General features: G+C 37.4%; 17 non-coding genes across 17 annotated transcripts; all 17 read left to right on the forward strand.

Moving 5' to 3' along the window:
• Positions 1 to 719: 719 nt before the first annotated feature.
• TRNAR-UCG (transfer RNA arginine (anticodon UCG)) lies at positions 720 to 792 on the forward strand. Its single transcript has one exon. It is a non-coding gene; the product is annotated as a tRNA-Arg (tRNA).
• Positions 793 to 1,650: 858 nt separating this feature from the next.
• On the forward strand, positions 1,651 to 1,723 carry TRNAR-UCG (transfer RNA arginine (anticodon UCG)). Its single transcript has one exon. It is a non-coding gene; the product is annotated as a tRNA-Arg (tRNA).
• Positions 1,724 to 2,572: 849 nt separating this feature from the next.
• Positions 2,573 to 2,645, forward strand: TRNAR-UCG (transfer RNA arginine (anticodon UCG)). Its single transcript has one exon. It is a non-coding gene; the product is annotated as a tRNA-Arg (tRNA).
• An 857-nt stretch (positions 2,646 to 3,502) lies between these two features.
• TRNAR-UCG (transfer RNA arginine (anticodon UCG)) lies at positions 3,503 to 3,575 on the forward strand. The gene has a single exon. It is a non-coding gene; the product is annotated as a tRNA-Arg (tRNA).
• Positions 3,576 to 4,425: 850 nt separating this feature from the next.
• On the forward strand, positions 4,426 to 4,498 carry TRNAR-UCG (transfer RNA arginine (anticodon UCG)). Its single transcript has one exon. It is a non-coding gene; the product is annotated as a tRNA-Arg (tRNA).
• An 858-nt stretch (positions 4,499 to 5,356) lies between these two features.
• Positions 5,357 to 5,429, forward strand: TRNAR-UCG (transfer RNA arginine (anticodon UCG)). The gene has a single exon. It is a non-coding gene; the product is annotated as a tRNA-Arg (tRNA).
• A 659-nt stretch (positions 5,430 to 6,088) lies between these two features.
• On the forward strand, positions 6,089 to 6,161 carry TRNAR-UCG (transfer RNA arginine (anticodon UCG)). Its single transcript has one exon. It is a non-coding gene; the product is annotated as a tRNA-Arg (tRNA).
• An 857-nt stretch (positions 6,162 to 7,018) lies between these two features.
• On the forward strand, positions 7,019 to 7,091 carry TRNAR-UCG (transfer RNA arginine (anticodon UCG)). The gene has a single exon. It is a non-coding gene; the product is annotated as a tRNA-Arg (tRNA).
• A 1,780-nt stretch (positions 7,092 to 8,871) lies between these two features.
• TRNAR-UCG (transfer RNA arginine (anticodon UCG)) lies at positions 8,872 to 8,944 on the forward strand. Its single transcript has one exon. It is a non-coding gene; the product is annotated as a tRNA-Arg (tRNA).
• Positions 8,945 to 9,794: 850 nt separating this feature from the next.
• TRNAR-UCG (transfer RNA arginine (anticodon UCG)) lies at positions 9,795 to 9,867 on the forward strand. The gene has a single exon. It is a non-coding gene; the product is annotated as a tRNA-Arg (tRNA).
• An 858-nt stretch (positions 9,868 to 10,725) lies between these two features.
• On the forward strand, positions 10,726 to 10,798 carry TRNAR-UCG (transfer RNA arginine (anticodon UCG)). Its single transcript has one exon. It is a non-coding gene; the product is annotated as a tRNA-Arg (tRNA).
• A 659-nt stretch (positions 10,799 to 11,457) lies between these two features.
• TRNAR-UCG (transfer RNA arginine (anticodon UCG)) lies at positions 11,458 to 11,530 on the forward strand. Its single transcript has one exon. It is a non-coding gene; the product is annotated as a tRNA-Arg (tRNA).
• Positions 11,531 to 12,193: 663 nt separating this feature from the next.
• Positions 12,194 to 12,266, forward strand: TRNAR-UCG (transfer RNA arginine (anticodon UCG)). Its single transcript has one exon. It is a non-coding gene; the product is annotated as a tRNA-Arg (tRNA).
• A 2,215-nt stretch (positions 12,267 to 14,481) lies between these two features.
• On the forward strand, positions 14,482 to 14,554 carry TRNAR-UCG (transfer RNA arginine (anticodon UCG)). The gene has a single exon. It is a non-coding gene; the product is annotated as a tRNA-Arg (tRNA).
• Positions 14,555 to 16,148: 1,594 nt separating this feature from the next.
• TRNAQ-UUG (transfer RNA glutamine (anticodon UUG)) lies at positions 16,149 to 16,221 on the forward strand. The gene has a single exon. It is a non-coding gene; the product is annotated as a tRNA-Gln (tRNA).
• An 856-nt stretch (positions 16,222 to 17,077) lies between these two features.
• Positions 17,078 to 17,150, forward strand: TRNAL-UAA (transfer RNA leucine (anticodon UAA)). Its single transcript has one exon. It is a non-coding gene; the product is annotated as a tRNA-Leu (tRNA).
• A 663-nt stretch (positions 17,151 to 17,813) lies between these two features.
• On the forward strand, positions 17,814 to 17,886 carry TRNAR-UCG (transfer RNA arginine (anticodon UCG)). The gene has a single exon. It is a non-coding gene; the product is annotated as a tRNA-Arg (tRNA).
• The last annotated feature ends 530 nt before the right edge of the window (positions 17,887 to 18,416 follow it).

The following is an 18,416-nucleotide window of genomic DNA, read 5'->3' on the forward strand; positions in this document are numbered from 1 at the left end:
CTACAAATATAAGATAAAGGACAGTTTCCTTCAAATCTTTTAAAGCAAACCTTTAAAAAAAAGTCATCAGAAACAGAGGGATATATTTGAAGAAGTTACCTGGTGGAAACACTGTTTTTAGCCATTGTTAGAGAAATGAAAACAGAAAAATTCTTTGGAAATCATGCTATTTCTTTCTCATCAACTCATGCAAATCATTGGAATTGCCACTTATGCCAAAAAGAGAGAGCTCTGAAAGTGTGTTTCTAACAAAAGGCAGTTTTCTCTCTCAAATTGTTTCACAAGTTTGAAAAAAATGAAGCATCTGCATTAACTCCTAAAGGTGTCCATGTTTTCTGCCAAGTGACCTCATGGAAGAGGAGGATTCTGTTTTGGCTTGTCCTTCCACGTTGTTGTCAAGTTTGAAGAATTGAAACATCTGCATTCCCTTCTAACAGTAGATTTCCTCTATTTGACTGAGCGGACAAATTCGGCTCTGCTCATTTCTGGGGAATCGAAAATCAAGATGTTGTTTTGCAAAGCTTTGCCTTTCTTCCATCGTTACTTAATCCATCTTTTAAAATTGCTGTCACTGCTTGAAAGAGTGTGCAGTAAGTGGTGCCTCTTTCGGACAAAGGGAGGTTTCTCCAATTTTTTTCACAAGTTGAATCGCTTCTGCAATTTGTCATGCTATGTTTTTTCTTTTTCCCAGATACGCTGCCACACACACTCAAAATTGAGACCGCGTGGCCTAATGGATAAGGCGTCTGACTTCGAATCAGAAGATTGAGGGTTCGAGTCCCTTCGTGGTCGATGTTTATGAAGCTTCAAACACCAATGCAGAAGTCTGGCATGTCATGTTCTTCTGAAAAGGGGCAAGTTTCTTTGTTACTTTTAATGATAAAAATTGGTGCGTTTAACTAAATCAAACAACCCTATGATGGAAAATTACTACAAATATAAGATAAAGGACAGTTTCCTTCAAATCTTTTAAAGCAAACCTTTAAAAAAAAGTCATCAGAAACAGAGGGATATATTGGAAGAAGTTATCTGGTGGAAACACTGCTTTTAGCCATTGTTAGAGAAATGAAAACAGAAAAATTCTTTGGAAATCATGCTATTTCTTTCTCATCAACTTATGCAAATCATTGGAATTGCCACTTATGCCAAAAAGAGAGAGCTCTGAAAGTGTGTTTCTAACAAAAGGCAGTTTTCTCTCTCAAATTGTTTCACAAGTTTGAAAAAAAATGAAGCATCTGCATTAACTCCTAAAGGTGCCCATGTTTTCTGCCAAGTGACCTCATGGAAGAGGAGGATTCTGTTTTGGATTGTTCTTCCACGTTGTTGTCAAGTTTGAAGAATTGAAACATCTGCATTCCCTTCTAACAGTAGATTTCCTCTATTTGACTGAGCGGACAAATTCGGCTCTGCTCATTTCTGGGGAATCGAAAATCAAGATGTTGTTTTGCAAAGCTTTGCCTTTCTTCCATCGTTACTTAATCCATCTTTTAAAATTGCTGTCACTGCTTGAAATAGTGTGCAGTAAGTGGTGCCTCTTTCGGACAAAGGGAGGTTTCTCCAATTTTTTTCACAAGTTGAATCGCTTTTGCAATTTGTCATGCTATGTTTTTTCTTTTTCCCAGATACGCTGCCACACACACTCAAAATTGAGACCGCGTGGCCTAATGGATAAGGCGTCTGACTTCGAATCAGAAGATTGAGGGTTCGAGTCCCTTCGTGGTCGATGTTTATGAAGCTTCAAACACCAATGCAGAAGCCTTGCATGTCATGTTCTTCTGAAAAGGGGCAAGTTAATTTTAATGATAAAAATTGGTGCGTTTAACTAAATCAAACAACCCTATGATGGAAAATTACTACAAATATAAGATAAAGGACAGTTTCCTTCAAATCTTTTAAAGCAAACCTTTAAAAAAAAGTCATCAGAAACAGAGGGATATATTGGAAGAAGTTACCTGGTGGAAACACTGCTTTTAGCCATTGTTAGAGAAATGAAAACAGAAAAATTCTTTGGAAATCATGCTATTTCTTTCTCATCAACTTATGCAAATCATTGGAATTGCCACTTGTGCCAAAAAGAGAGAGCTCTGAAAGTGTGTTTCTAACAAAAGGCAGTTTTCTCTCTCAAATTGTTTCACAAGTTTGAAAAAAATGAAGCATCTGCATTAACTCCTAAAGGTGTCCATGTTTTCTGCCAAGTGACCTCATTGAAGAGGAGGATTCTGTTTTGGCTTGTCCTTCCACGTTGTTGTCAAGTTTGAAGAATTGAAACATCTGCATTCCCTTCTAACAGTAGATTTCCTCTATTTGACTGAGCGGACAAATTCGGCTCTGCTCATTTCTGGGGAATCGAAAATCAAGATGTTGTTTTGCAAAGCATTGCCTTTCTTCCATCGTTACTTAATCCATCTTTTAAAATTGCTGTCACTGCTTGAAAGAGTGTGCAGTAAGTGGTGCCTCTTTCGGACAAAGGGAGGTTTCTCCAATTTTTTTCACAAGTTGAATCGCTTCTGCAATTTGTCATGCTATGTTTTTTCTTTTTCCCAGATACGCTGCCACACACACTCAAAATTGAGACCGCGTGGCCTAATGGATAAGGCGTCTGACTTCGAATCAGAAGATTGAGGGTTCGAGTCCCTTCGTGGTCGATGTTTATGAAGCTTCAAACACCAATGCAGAAGCCTGGCATGTCATGTTCTTCTGAAAAGGGGCAAGTTTCTTTGTTACTTTTAATGAGAAAAATTGGTGCGTTTGACTAAATCAAACAACCCTATGATGGAAAATTACTACAAATATAAGATAAAGGACAGTTTCCTTCAAATCTTTTAAAGCAAACCTTTAAAAAAAAGTCATCAGAAACAGAGGGATGTATATGAAGAAGTTACTTGGTGGAAACACTGTTTTTAGCCATTGTTAGAGAAATGAAAACAGAAAAATTCTTTGGAAATCATGCTATTTCTTTCTCATCAACTTATGCAAATCATTGGAATTGCCACTTATGCCAAAAAGAGAGAGCTCTGAAAGTGTGTTTCTAACAAAAGGCAGTTTTCTCTCTCAAATTGTTTCACAAGTTTGAAAAAAATGAAGCATCTGCATTAACTCCTAAAGGTGTCCATGTTTTCTGCCAAGTGACCTCATGGAAGAGGAGGATTCTGTTTTGGCTTGTCCTTCCACGTTGTTGTCAAGTTTGAAGAATTGAAACATCTGCATTCCCTTCTAACAGTAGATTTCCTCTATTTGACTGAGCGGACAAATTCGGCTCTGCTCATTTCTGGGGAATCAAAAATCAAGATGTTGTTTTGCAAAGCTTTGCCTTTCTTCCATCGTTACTTAATCCATCTTTTAAAATTGCTGTCACTGCTTGAAAGAGTGTGCAGTAAGTGGTGCCTCTTTCGGACAAAGGGAGGTTTCTCCAATTTTTTTCACAAGTTGAATCGCTTCTGCAATTTGTCATGCTATGTTTTTTCTTTTTCCCAGATACGCTGCCACACACACTCAAAATTGAGACCGCGTGGCCTAATGGATAAGGCGTCTGACTTCGAATCAGAAGATTGAGGGTTTGAGTCCCTTCGTGGTCGATGTTTATGAAGCTTCAAACACCAATGCAGAAGCCTTGCATGTCATGTTCTTCTGAAAAGGGGCAAGTTACTTTTAATGATAAAAATTGGTGCGTTTAACTAAATCAAACAACCCTATGATGGAAAATTACTACAAATATAAGATAAAGGACAGTTTCCTTCAAATCTTTTAAAGCAAACCTTTAAAAAAAAGTCATCAGAAACAGAGGGATATATATGAAGAAGTTACTTGGTGGAAACACTGTTTTTAGCCATTGTTAGAGAAATGAAAACAGAAAAATTCTTTGGAAATCATGCTATTTCTTTCTCATCAACTTATGCAAATCATTGGAATTGCCACTTATGCCAAAAAGAGAGAGCTCTAAAAGTGTGTTTCTAACAAAAGGCAGTTTTCTCTCTCAAATTGTTTCACAAGTTTGAAAAAAAATGAAGCATCTGCATTAACTCCTAAAGGTGCCCATGTTTTCTGCCAAGTGACCTCATGGAAGAGGAGGATTCTGTTTTGGATTGTTCTTCCACGTTGTTGTCAAGTTTGAAGAATTGAAACATCTGCATTCCCTTCTAACAGTAGATTTCCTCTATTTGACTGAGCGGACAAATTCGGCTCTGCTCATTTCTGGGGAATCGAAAATCAAGATGTTGTTTTGCAAAGCTTTGCCTTTCTTCCATCGTTACTTAATCCATCTTTTAAAATTGCTGTCACTGCTTGAAAGAGTGTGCAGTAAGTGGTGCCTCTTTCGGACAAAGGGAGGTTTCTCCAATTTTTTTCACAAGTTGAATCGCTTCTGCAATTTGTCATGCTATGTTTTTTCTTTTTCCCAGATACGCTGCCACACACACTCAAAATTGAGACCGCGTGGCCTAATGGATAAGGCGTCTGACTTCGAATCAGAAGATTGAGGGTTCGAGTCCCTTCGTGGTCGATGTTTATGAAGCTTCAAACACCAATGCAGAAGCCTGGCATGTCATGTTCTTCTGAAAAGGGGCAAGTTTCTTTGTTACTTTTAATGATAAAAATTGGTGCGTTTAACTAAATCAAACAACCCTATGATGGAAAATTACTACAAATATAAGATAAAGGACAGTTTCCTTCAAATCTTTTAAAGCAAACCTTTAAAAAAAAGTCATCAGAAACAGAGGGTTTTATTTGAAGAAGTTACCTGGTGGAAACACTGTTTTTAGCCATTGTTAGAGAAATGAAAACAGAAAAATTCTTTGGAAATCATGCTATTTCTTTCTCATCAACTTATGCAAATCATTGGAATTGACACTTATGCCAAAAAGAGAGAGCTCTGAAAGTGTGTTTCTAACAAAAGGCAGTTTTCTCTCTCAAATTGTTTCACAAGTTTGAAAAAAAATGAAGCATCTGCATTAACTCCTAAAGGTGTCCATGTTTTCTGCCAAGTGACCTCATGGAAGAGGAGGATTCTGTTTTGGCTTGTCCTTCCACGTTGTTGTCAAGTTTGAAGAATTGAAACATCTGCATTCCCTTCTAACAGTAGATTTCCTCTATTTGACTGAGCGGACAAATTCGGCTCTGTTCATTTCTGGGGAATCGAAAATCAAGATGTTGTTTTGCAAAGCTTTGCCTTTCTTCCATCGTTACTTAATCCATCTTTTAAAATTGCTGTCACTGCTTGAAAGAGTGTGCAGTAAGTGGTGCCTCTTTCGGACAAAGGGAGGTTTCTCCAATTTTTTTCACAAGTTGAATCGCTTCTGCAATTTGTCATGCTATGTTTTTTCCTTTTCCCAGATACGCTGCCACACACACCCAAAATTGAGACCGGGTGGCCTAATGGATAAGGCGTCTGACTTCGAATCAGAAGATTGAGGGTTCGAGTCCCTTCGTGGTCGATGTTTATGAAGCTTCAAACACCAATGCAGAAGCCTGGCATGTCATGTTCTTCTGAAAAGGGGCAATTTACTTTTAATGAGAAAAATTGGTGCGTTTAAATCAAACAACCTTATGATGGAAAATTACTACAAATATAAGAAAAAGGACAGTTTCCTTCAAATCTTTTAAAGCAAACCTTTAAAACAAAGTCATCAGAAACAGAGGGATATATTTGAAGAAGTTACCTGGTGGAAACACTGCTTTTAGCCATTGTTAGAGAAATGAAAACAGAAAAATTATTTGGAAATCATGCTATTTCTTTCTCATCAACTTATGCAAATCATTGGAATTGCCACTTCTGCCAAAAAGAGAGAGCTCTGAAAGTGTGTTTCTAACAAAAGGCAGTTTTCTCTCTCAAATTGATTCACAAGTTTGAAAAAAATGAAGCATCTGCATTAACTCCTAAAGGTGTTTTGCAAAGCTTTGCCTTTCTTCCATCGTTACTTAATCCATCTTTTAAAATTGCTGTCACTGCTTGAAAGAATGTGCAGTAAGTGGTGCCTCTTTCGGACAAAGGCAGGTTTCTCTAATTTTTTTCACAAGTTGAATCGCTTCTGCAATTTGTCATGCTATGTTTTTTCTTTTTCCCAGATACGCTGCCACACACACCCAAAATTGAGACCGCGTGGCCTAATGGATAAGGCGTCTGACTTCGAATCAGAAGATTGAGGGTTCGAGTCCCTTCGTGGTCGATGTTTATGAAGCTTCAAACACCAATGCAGAAGCCTGGCATGTCATGTTCTTCTGAAAAGGGGCAAGTTTCTTTGTTACTTTTAATGATAAAAATTGGTGCGTTTAACTAAATCAAACAACCCTATGATATAAAATTACTACAAATATAAGATAAAGGACAGTTTCCTTCAAATCTTTTAAAGCAAACCTTTAAAAAAAAGTCATCAGAAACAGAGGGATATATTGGAAGAAGTTACCTGGTGGAAACACTGCTTTTAGCCATTGTTAGAGAAATGAAAACAGAAAAATTCTTTGGAAATCATGCTATTTCTTTCTCATCAACTTATGCAAATCATTGGAATTGCCACTTGTGCCAAAAAGAGAGAGCTCTGAAAGTGTGTTTCTAACAAAAGGCAGTTTTCTCTCTCAAATTGTTTCACAAGTTTGAAAAAAATGAAGCATCTGCATTAACTCATAAAGGTGTCCATGTTTTCTGCCAAGTGACCTCATTGAAGAGGAGGATTCTGTTTTGGCTTGTCCTTCCACGTTGTTGTCAAGTTTGAAGAATTGAAACATCTGCATTCCCTTCTAACAGTAGATTTCCTCTATTTGACTGAGCGGACAAATTCGGCTCTGCTCATTTCTGGGGAATCGAAAATCAAGATGTTGTTTTGCAAAGCATTGCCTTTCTTCCATCGTTACTTAATCCATCTTTTAAAATTGCTGTCACTGCTTGAAAGAGTGTGCAGTAAGTGGTGCCTCTTTCGGACAAAGGGAGGTTTCTCCAATTTTTTTCACAAGTTGAATCGCTTCTGCAATTTGTCATGCTATGTTTTTTCTTTTTCCCAGATACGCTGCCACACACACTCAAAATTGAGACCGCGTGGCCTAATGGATAAGGCGTCTGACTTCGAATCAGAAGATTGAGGGTTCGAGTCCCTTCGTGGTCGATGTTTATGAAGCTTCAAACACCAATGCAGAAGCCTGGCATGTCATGTTCTTCTGAAAAGGGGCAAGTTTCTTTGTTACTTTTAATGAGAAAAATTGGTGCGTTTGACTAAATCAAACAACCCTATGATGGAAAATTACTACAAATATAAGATAAAGGACAGTTTCCTTCAAATCTTTCAAAGCAAACTTTTAAAAAAAATTCATCAGAAACAGAGGGATATATTTGAAGAAGTTTCCTGGTGGAAACACTGCTTTTAACCATTGTTAGAGAAATGAAAACAGAAAAATTCTTTGGAAATCATGCTATTTCTTTCTCATCAACTTATGCAAATCATTGGAATTGCCACTTATGCCAAAAAGAGAGAGCTCTGAAAGTGTGTTTCTAACAAAAGGCAGTTTTCTCTCTCAAATTGTTTCACAAGTTTGAAAAAAAATGAAGCATCTGCATTAACTCCTAAAGGTGCCCATGTTTTCTGCCAAGTGACCTCATGGAAGAGGAGGATTCTGTTTTGGCTTGTCCTTCCACGTTGTTGTCAAGTTTGAAGAATTGAAACATCTGCATTCCCTTCTAACAGTAGATTTCCTCTATTTGACTGAGCGGACAAATTCGGCTCTGCTCATTTCTGGGGAATCGAAAATCAAGATGTTGTTTTGCAAAGCTTTGCCTTTCTTCCATCGTTACTTAATCCATCTTTTAAAATTGCTGTCACTGCTTGAAAGAGTGTGCAGTAAGTGGTACCTCTTTCGGACAAAGGGAGGTTTCTCCAATTTTTTTCACAAGTTGAATCGCTTTTGCAATTTGTCATGCTATGTTTTTTCTTTTTCCCAGATACGCTGCCACACACACTCAAAATTGAGACCGCGTGGCCTAATGGATAAGGCGTCTGACTTCGAATCAGAAGATTGAGGGTTCGAGTCACTTCGTGGTCGATGTTTATGAAGCTTCAAACACCAATGCAGAAGCCTTGCATGTCATGTTCTTCTGAAAAGGGGCAAGTTACTTTTAATGATAAAAATTGGTGCGTTTAACTAAATCAAACAACCCTATGATGGAAAATTACTACAAATATAAGATAAAGGACAGTTTCCTTCAAATCTTTTAAAGCAAACCTTTAAAAAAAAGTCATCAGAAACAGAGGGATGTATATGAAGAAGTTACTTGGTGGAAACACTGTTTTTAGCCATTGTTAGAGAAATGAAAACAGAAAAATTCTTTGGAAATCATGCTATTTCTTTCTCATCAACTTATGCAAATCATTGGAATTGCCACTTATGCCAAAAAGAGAGAGCTCTGAAAGTGTGTTTCTAACAAAAGGCAGTTTTCTCTCTCAAATTGTTTCACAAGTTTGAAAAAAATGAAGCATCTGCATTAACTCCTAAAGGTGTCCATGTTTTCTGCCAAGTGACCTCATGGAAGAGGAGGATTCTGTTTTGGCTTGTCCTTCCACGTTGTTGTCAAGTTTGAAGAATTGAAACATCTGCATTCCCTTCTAACAGTAGATTTCCTCTATTTGACTGAGCGGACAAATTCGGCTCTGCTCATTTCTGGGGAATCAAAAATCAAGATGTTGTTTTGCAAAGCTTTGCCTTTCTTCCATCGTTACTTAATCCATCTTTTAAAATTGCTGTCACTGCTTGAAAGAGTGTGCAGTAAGTGGTGCCTCTTTCGGACAAAGGGAGGTTTCTCCAATTTTTTTCACAAGTTGAATCGCTTCTGCAATTTGTCATGCTATGTTTTTTCTTTTTCCCAGATACGCTGCCACACACACTCAAAATTGAGACCGCGTGGCCTAATGGATAAGGCGTCTGACTTCGAATCAGAAGATTGAGGGTTTGAGTCCCTTCGTGGTCGATGTTTATGAAGCTTCAAACACCAATGCAGAAGCCTTGCATGTCATGTTCTTCTGAAAAGGGGCAAGTTACTTTTAATGATAAAAATTGGTGCGTTTAACTAAATCAAACAACCCTATGATGGAAAATTACTACAAATATAAGATAAAGGACAGTTTCCTTCAAATCTTTTAAAGCAAACCTTTAAAAAAAAGTCATCAGAAACAGAGGGATATATATGAAGAAGTTACTTGGTGGAAACACTGTTTTTAGCCATTGTTAGAGAAATGAAAACAGAAAAATTCTTTGGAAATCATGCTATTTCTTTCTCATCAACTTATGCAAATCATTGGAATTGCCACTTATGCCAAAAAGAGAGAGCTCTAAAAGTGTGTTTCTAACAAAAGGCAGTTTTCTCTCTCAAATTGTTTCACAAGTTTGAAAAAAAATGAAGCATCTGCATTAACTCCTAAAGGTGCCCATGTTTTCTGCCAAGTGACCTCATGGAAGAGGAGGATTCTGTTTTGGATTGTTCTTCCACGTTGTTGTCAAGTTTGAAGAATTGAAACATCTGCATTCCCTTCTAACAGTAGATTTCCTCTATTTGACTGAGCGGACAAATTCGGCTCTGCTCATTTCTGGGGAATCGAAAATCAAGATGTTGTTTTGCAAAGCTTTGCCTTTCTTCCATCGTTACTTAATCCATCTTTTAAAATTGCTGTCACTGCTTGAAAGAGTGTGCAGTAAGTGGTGCCTCTTTCGGACAAAGGGAGGTTTCTCCAATTTTTTTCACAAGTTGAATCGCTTCTGCAATTTGTCATGCTATGTTTTTTCTTTTTCCCAGATACGCTGCCACACACACTCAAAATTGAGACCGCGTGGCCTAATGGATAAGGCGTCTGACTTCGAATCAGAAGATTGAGGGTTCGAGTCCCTTCGTGGTCGATGTTTATGAAGCTTCAAACACCAATGCAGAAGCCTGGCATGTCATGTTCTTCTGAAAAGGGGCAAGTTTCTTTGTTACTTTTAATGATAAAAATTGGTGCGTTTAACTAAATCAAACAACCCTATGATGGAAAATTACTACAAATATAAGATAAAGGACAGTTTCCTTCAAATCTTTTAAAGCAAACCTTTAAAAAAAAGTCATCAGAAACAGAGGGTTTTATTTGAAGAAGTTACCTGGTGGAAACACTGTTTTTAGCCATTGTTAGAGAAATGAAAACAGAAAAAATCTTTGGAAATCATGCTATTTCTTTCTCATCAACTTATGCAAATCATTGGAATTGACACTTATGCCAAAAAGAGAGAGCTCTGAAAGTGTGTTTCTAACAAAAGGCAGTTTTCTCTCTCAAATTGTTTCACAAGTTTGAAAAAAAATGAAGCATCTGCATTAACTCCTAAAGGTGTCCATGTTTTCTGCCAAGTGACCTCATGGAAGAGGAGGATTCTGTTTTGGCTTGTCCTTCCACGTTGTTGTCAAGTTTGAAGAATTGAAACATCTGCATTCCCTTCTAACAGTAGATTTCCTCTATTTGACTGAGCGGACAAATTCGGCTCTGTTCATTTCTGGGGAATCGAAAATCAAGATGTTGTTTTGCAAAGCTTTGCCTTTCTTCCATCGTTACTTAATCCATCTTTTAAAATTGCTGTCACTGCTTGAAAGAGTGTGCAGTAAGTGGTGCCTCTTTCGGACAAAGGGAGGTTTCTCCAATTTTTTTCACAAGTTGAATCGCTTCTGCAATTTGTCATGCTATGTTTTTTCCTTTTCCCAGATACGCTGCCACACACACCCAAAATTGAGACCGGGTGGCCTAATGGATAAGGCGTCTGACTTCGAATCAGAAGATTGAGGGTTCGAGTCCCTTCGTGGTCGATGTTTATGAAGCTTCAAACACCAATGCAGAAGCCTGGCATGTCATGTTCTTCTGAAAAGGGGCAATTTACTTTTAATGAGAAAAATTGGTGCGTTTAAATCAAACAACCTTATGATGGAAAATTACTACAAATATAAGAAAAAGGACAGTTTCCTTCAAATCTTTTAAAGCAAACCTTTAAAACAAAGTCATCAGAAACAGAGGGATATATTTGAAGAAGTTACCTGGTGGAAACACTGCTTTTAGCCATTGTTAGAGAAATGAAAACAGAAAAATTATTTGGAAATCATGCTATTTCTTTCTCATCAACTTATGCAAATCATTGGAATTGCCACTTCTGCCAAAAAGAGAGAGCTCTGAAAGTGTGTTTCTAACAAAAGGCAGTTTTCTCTCTCAAATTGATTCACAAGTTTGAAAAAAATGAAGCATCTGCATTAACTCCTAAAGGTGTTTTGCAAAGCTTTGCCTTTCTTCCATCGTTACTTAATCCATCTTTTAAAATTGCTGTCACTGCTTGAAAGAATGTGCAGTAAGTGGTGCCTCTTTCGGACAAAGGCAGGTTTCTCTAATTTTTTTCACAAGTTGAATCGCTTCTGCAATTTGTCATGCTATGTTTTTTCTTTTTCCCAGATACGCTGCCACACACACCCAAAATTGAGACCGCGTGGCCTAATGGATAAGGCGTCTGACTTCGAATCAGAAGATTGAGGGTTCGAGTCCCTTCGTGGTCGATGTTTATGAAGCTTCAAACACCAATGCAGAAGCCTGGCGTATCATGTTCTTCTGAAAAGGGGCAAGTTACTTTTAATGATAAAAATTGGTGCGTTTAACTAAATCAAACAACCCTATGATGGAAAATTACTACAAATATAAGATAAAGGACAGTTTCCTTCAAATCTTTTAAAGCAAACCTTTAAAAAAAAGTCATCAGAAACAGAGGGATATATTTGAAGAAGTTACCTGGTGGAAACACTGCTTTTAGCCATTGTTAGAGAAATGAAAACAGAAAAATTCTTTGGAAATCATGCTATTTCTTTCTCATCAACTTATGCAAATCCTTGGAATTGCCACTTATGCCAAAAAGAGAGAGCTCTGAAAGTGTGTTTCTAACAAAAGGCAGTTTTCTCTCTCAAATTGTTTCACACGTTTGAAAAAAATGAAGCATCTGCATTAACTCCTAAAGGTGTTTTGCAAAGCTTTGCCTTTCTTCCATCGTTACTTAATCCATCTTTTAAAATTGCTGTCACTGCTTGAAAGAATGTGCAGTAAGTGGTGCCTCTTTCGGACAAAGGCAGGTTTCTCTAATTTTTTTCACAAGTTGAATCGCTTCTGCAATTTGTCATGCTATGTTTTTTCTTTTTCCCAGATACGCTGCCACACACACCCAAAATTGAGACCGCGTGGCCTAATGGATAAGGCGTCTGACTTCGAATCAGAAGATTGAGGGTTCGAGTCCCTTCGTGGTCGATGTTTATGAAGCTTCAAACACCAATGCAGAAGCCTGGCATGTCATGTTCTTCTGAAAAGGGGCAAGTTTCTTTATTACATTTAATGAAAAAAATTGGTGCGTTTAACTAAATCAAACAACCCTATGATGGAAAATTACTACAAATATAAGATAAAGGACAGTTTCCTTCAAATCTTTTAAAGCAAACCTTTAAAAAAAAGTAATCAGAAATAGAGGGATATATTTGAAGAAGTTACCTGGTGGAAACACTGCTTTTAGCCATTGTTAGAGAAATGAAAACAGAAAAATTCTTTGGAAATCATGCTATTTCTTTCTCATCAATTTATGCAAATCATTGGAATTGCCACTTATGACAAAAAGAGAGAGCTCTGAAAGTGTGTTTCTAACAAAAGGCAGTTTTCTCTCTCAAATTGTTTCACAAGTTTGAAAAAAATGAAGCATCTGCATTAACTCCTAAAGGTGTCCATGTTTTCTGCCAAGTGACCTCATGGAAGAGGAGGATTCTGTTTTGGCTTGTCCTTCCACGTTGTTGTCAAGTTTGAAGAATTGAAACATCTGCATTCCCTTCTAACAGTAGATTTCCTCTATTTGACTGAGCGGACAAATTCGGCTCTGCTCATTTCTGGGGAATCGAAAATCAAGATGTTGTTTTGCAAAGCTTTGCCTTTCTTCCATCGTTACTTAATCCATCTTTTAAAATTGCTGTCACTGCTTGAAAGAGTGTGCAGTAAGTGGTGCCTCTTTCGGACAAAGGGAGGTTTCTCCAATTTTTTTCACAAGTTGAATCGCTTCTGCAATTTGTCATGCTATGTTTTTTCCTTTTCCCAGATACGCTGCCACACACACCCAAAATTGAGACCGGGTGGCCTAATGGATAAGGCGTCTGACTTCGAATCAGAAGATTGAGGGTTTGAGTCCCTTCGTGGTCGATGTTTATGAAGCTTCAAACACCAATGCAGAAGCCTGGCATGTCATGTTCTTCTGAAAAGGGGCAAGTTACTTTTAATGAGAAAAATTGGTGCGTTTAACTAAATCAAACAACCCTATGATGGAAAATTACTATAAATATAAGATAAAGGACAATTTTCTTCAAATCTTTTAAAGCAAACCATGAAAAAAAGTCATCAGAAACAGAGGGATATATTTGAAGAAGTTACCTGGTGGAAACACTGCTTTTAGCCATTGTTAGAGAAATGAAAACAGAAAAATTATTTGGAAATCATGCTATTTCTTTCTCATCAACTTATGCAAATCATTGGAATTGCCACTTATGCCTAAAATTCAGCTCTGCTCATTTCTGGGAAATCGAAAATCAAAATGTTGTTTTGCAAAGCTTTGCCTTTCTTCCATCGTTACTTAATCCATCTTTTAAAATTGCTGTCACTGCTTGAAAGAGTGTGCAGTAAGTGGTGCCTCTTTCGGACAAAGGGAGGTTTCTCCAATTTTTTTCACAAGTTGAATCGCTTCTGCAATTTGTCATGCTATGTTTTTTCTTTTTCCCAGATACGCTGCCACACACACCCAAAATTGAGACCGCGTGGCCTAATGGATAAGGCGTCTGACTTCAAATCAGAAGATTGAGGGTTCGAGTCCCTTCGTGGTCGATGTTTATGAAGTTTCATACACCAATGTAGAAGCCTGGCATGTCATGTTCTTCTGAAAAGGGGCAAGTTTATTTGTTACTTTTAATGAGAAAAATTGGTGCGTTTAACTAAATCAAACAACCCTATGATGGAAAATTACTATAAATATAAGATAAAGGACAGTTTCCTTCAAATCTTTTAAAGCAAACCATGAAAAAAAGTCATCAGAAACAGAGGGATATATTTGAAGAAGTTACCTGGTGGAAACACTGCTTTTAGCCATTGTTAGAGAAATGAAAACAGAAAAATTCTTTGGAAATCATGCTATTTCTTTCTCATCAACTTATGCAAATCATTGGAATTGCCACTTATGCCTAAAATTCGGCTCTGCTCATTTCTGGGAAATCGAAAATCAAAATGTTGTTTTGCAAAGCTTTGCCTTTCTTCCATCGTTACTTAATCCATCTTTTAAAATTGCTGTCACTGCTTGAAAGAGTGTGCAGTAAGTGGTGCCTCTTTCGGACAAAGGGAGGTTTCTCCAATTTTTTTCACAAGTTGAATCGCTTCTGCAATTTGTCATGCTATGTTTTTTCTTTTTCCCAGATACGCTGCCACACACACCCAAAATTGAGACCGCGTGGCCTAATGGATAAGGCGTCTGACTTCGAATCAGAAGATTGAGGGTTCGAGTCCCTTCGTGGTCGATGTTTATGAAGCTTCAAACACCATTGCAGAAGCCTGGCATGTCATGTTCTTCTGAAAAGGGGCAAGTTTCTTTATTACATTTAATGAAAAAAATTGGTGCGTTTAACTAAATCAAACAACCCTATGATGGAAAATTACTACAAATATAAGATAAAGGACAGTTTCCTTCAAATCTTTTAAAGCAAACCTTTAAAAAAAAGTCATCAGAAACAGAGGGATATATTTGAAGAAGTTACCTGGTGGAAACACTGCTTTTAGCCATTGTTAGAGAAATGAAAACAGAAAAATTCTTTGGAAATCATGCTATTTCTTTCTCATCAATTTATGCAAATCATTGGAATTGCCACTTATGGCAAAAAGAGAGAGCTCTGAAAGTGTGTTTCTAACAAAAGGCAGTTTTCTCTCTCAAATTGTTTCACAAGTTTGAAAAAAATGAAGCATCTGCATTAACTCCTAAAGGTGTCCATGTTTTCTGCCAAGTGACCTCATGGAAGAGGAGGATTCTGTTTTGGCTTGTCCTTCCACGTTGTTGTCAAGTTCGAAGAATTGAAACATCTGCATTCCCTTCTAACAGTAGATTTCCTCTATTTGACTGAGCGGACAAATTCGGCTCTGCTCATTTCTGGGAAATCGAAAATCAAGATGTTGTTTTGCAAAGCTTTGCCTTTCTTCCATCGTTACTTAATCCATCTTTTAAAATTGCTGTCACTGCTTGAAAGAGTGTGCAGTAAGTGGTGCCTCTTTCGGACAAAGGGAGGTTTCTCCAATTTATTTCACAAGTTGAATCGCTTTTGCAATTTGTCATGCTATGTTTTTTCCTTTTCCCAGATACGCTGCCACACACACCCAGAATTGAGACCGGGTGGCCTAATGGATAAGGCGTCTGACTTCAAATCAGAAAATTGAGGGTTCGAGTCCCTTCGTGGTCGATGTTTATGAAGCTTCAAACACCAATGCAGAAGCCTGGCATCTCATGTTCTTCTGAAAAGGGGCAAGTTACTTTTAATGAGAAAAATTGGTGCGTTTAACTAAATCAAACAACCCTATGATGGAAAATTACTACAAATATAAGAAAAAGGACAGTTTCCTTCAAATCTTTTAAAGCAAACCTTTAAAAAAAAAGTCATCAGAAACAGAGGGATATATTTGAAGAAGTTACCTGGTGGAAACACTGCTTTTAGCCATTGTTAGAGAAATGAAAACAGAAAAATTATTTGGAAATCATGCTATTTCTTTCTCATCAACTTATGCAAATCATTGGAATTGCCACTTATGCCAAAAAGAGAGAGCTCTGAAAGTGTGTTTCTAACAAAAGGCAGTTTTCTCTCTCAAATTGTTTCACAAGTTTGAAAAAAATGAAGCATCTGCATTAACTCCTAAAGGTGTTTTGCAAAGCTTTGCCTTTCTTCCATCGTTACTTAATCCATCTTTTAAAATTGCTGTCACTGCTTGAAAGAATGTGCAGTAAGTGGTGCCTCTTTCGGACAAAGGCAGGTTTCTCCAATTTTTTTCACAAGTTGAATCTCTTCTGCAATTTGTCATGCTATGTTTTTTCTTTTTCCCAGATACGCTGCCAAACACACCCAAAATTGAGACCGCGTGGCCTAATGCATAAGGCGTCTGACTTTGAATCAGAAGATTGAGGGTTCGAGTCCCTTCGTGGTCGATGTTTATGAAGCTTCAAACACCAATGCAGAAGCCTGGCATGTCATGTTCTTCTGAAAAGGGGCAAGTTTTTTTATTACATTTAATGAAAAAAATTGGTGCGTTTAACTAAATCAAACAACCCTATGATGGAAAATTACTACAAATATAAGATAAAGGACAGTTTACTTCAAATCTTTTAAAGCAAACCTTTAAAAAAAGTCATCAGAAACAGAGGGATATATTTGAAGAAGTTACCTGGTGGAAACACTGCTTTTAGCCATTGTTAGAGAAATGAAAACAGAAAAATTCTTTGGAAATCACGCTATTTCTTTCTCATCAACTTATGCAAATCATTGGAATTGCCACTTATGCCAAAAAGAGAGAGCTCTGAAAGTGTGTTTCTAACAAATGGCAGTTTTCTCTCTCAAATTGTTTCACAAGTTTGAAAAAAATGAAGCATCTGCATTAACTCCTAAAGGTGTCCATGTTTTCTGCCAAGTGACCTCATGGAAGAGGAGGATTCTGTTTTGGCTTGTCCTTCCACGTTGTTGTCAAGTTTGAAGAATTGAAACATCTGCATTCCCTTCTAACAGTAGATTTCCTCTATTTGACTGAGCGGACAAATTCGGCTCTGCTCATTTCTGGGGAATCGAAAATCAAGATGTTGTTTTGGTAAGCTTTGCCTTTCTTCCATCGTTACTTAATCCATCTTTTAAAATTGCTGTCACTGCTTGAAAGAGTGTGCAGTAAGTGGTGCCTCTTTCGGACAAAGGGAGGTTTCTTCAATTTTTTTCACAAGTTGAATCGCTTCTGCAATTTGTCATGCTATGTTTTTTCCTTTTCCCAGATACGCTGCCACACACACCCAAAATTGAGACCGGGTGGCCTAATGGATAAGGCGTCTGACTTAAAATCTGAAGATTGAGGGTTCGAGTCCCTTCGTGGTCGATGTTTATGAAGCTTCAAACACCAATGCAGAAGCCTGGCATGTCATGTTCTTCTGAAAAGGGGCAAGTTACTTTTAATGAGAAAAATTGGTGCGTTTAACTAAATCAAACAACCCTATGATGGAAAATTACTACAAATATAAGAAAAAGGACAGTTTCCTTCAAATCTTTTAAAGCAAACCTTTAAAAAAAAGTCATCAGAAACAGAGGGATATATTTGAAGAAGTTACCTGGTGGAAACACTGCTTTTAGCCATTGTTAGAGAAATGAAAACAGAAAAATTCTTTGGAAATCATGCTATTTCTTTCTCATCATTTTATGCAAATCATTGGAATTGCCACTTATGACAAAAAGAGAGAGCTCTGAAAGTGTGTTTCTAACAAAAGGCAGTTTTCTCTCTCAAATTGTTTCACAAGTTTGAAAAAAATGAAGCATCTGCATTAACTCCTAAAGGTGTTTTGCAAAGCTTTGCCTTTCTTCCATCGTTACTTAATCCATCTTTTAAAATATCTGTCACTGCTTGAAAGAATGTGCAGTAAGTGGTGCATCTTTCGGACAAAGGCAGGTTTCTCTAATTTTTTTCACAAGTTGAATCGCTTCTGCAATTTGTCATGCTATGTTTTTTCTTTTTCCCAGATACGCTGCCACACACACCCAAAATTGAGACCGTGTGGCCTAATGGATAAGGCGTCTGACTTCGAATCAGAAGATTGAGGGTTCGAGTCCCTTCGTGGTCGATGTTTATGAAGCTTCAAACACCAATGCAGAAGCCTGGCATGTCATGTTCTTCTGAAAAGGGGCAAGTTTCTTTATTACATTTAATGAAAAAAAATTGGTGCGTTTAACTAAATCAAACAACCTTATGATGGAAAATTACTACAAATATAAGATAAAGGACAGTTTCCTTCAAATCTTTTAAAGCAAACCTTTAAAAAAAAGTCATCAGAAACAGAGGGATATATTTGAAGAAGTTACCTGGTGGAAACACTGCTTTTAGCCATTGTTAGAGAAATGAAAACAGAAAAATTCTTTGGAAATCATGCTATTTCTTTCTCATCAACTTATGCAAATCATTGGAATTGCCACTTATGCCAAAAAGAGAGAGCTCTGAAAGTGTGTTTCTAACAAATGGCAGTTTTCTCTCTCAAATTGTTTCACAAGTTTGAAAAAAATGAAGCATCTGCATTAACTCCTAAAGGTGTCCATGTTTTCTGCCAAGTGACCTCATGGAAGAGGAGGATTCTGTTTTGGCTTGTCCTTCCACGTT

This window comes from Pelobates fuscus, chromosome 9 (assembly GCF_036172605.1).
Source record: "Pelobates fuscus isolate aPelFus1 chromosome 9, aPelFus1.pri, whole genome shotgun sequence".
In the NCBI taxonomy this organism is placed as follows: Eukaryota; Metazoa; Chordata; class Amphibia; order Anura; family Pelobatidae; genus Pelobates; species Pelobates fuscus.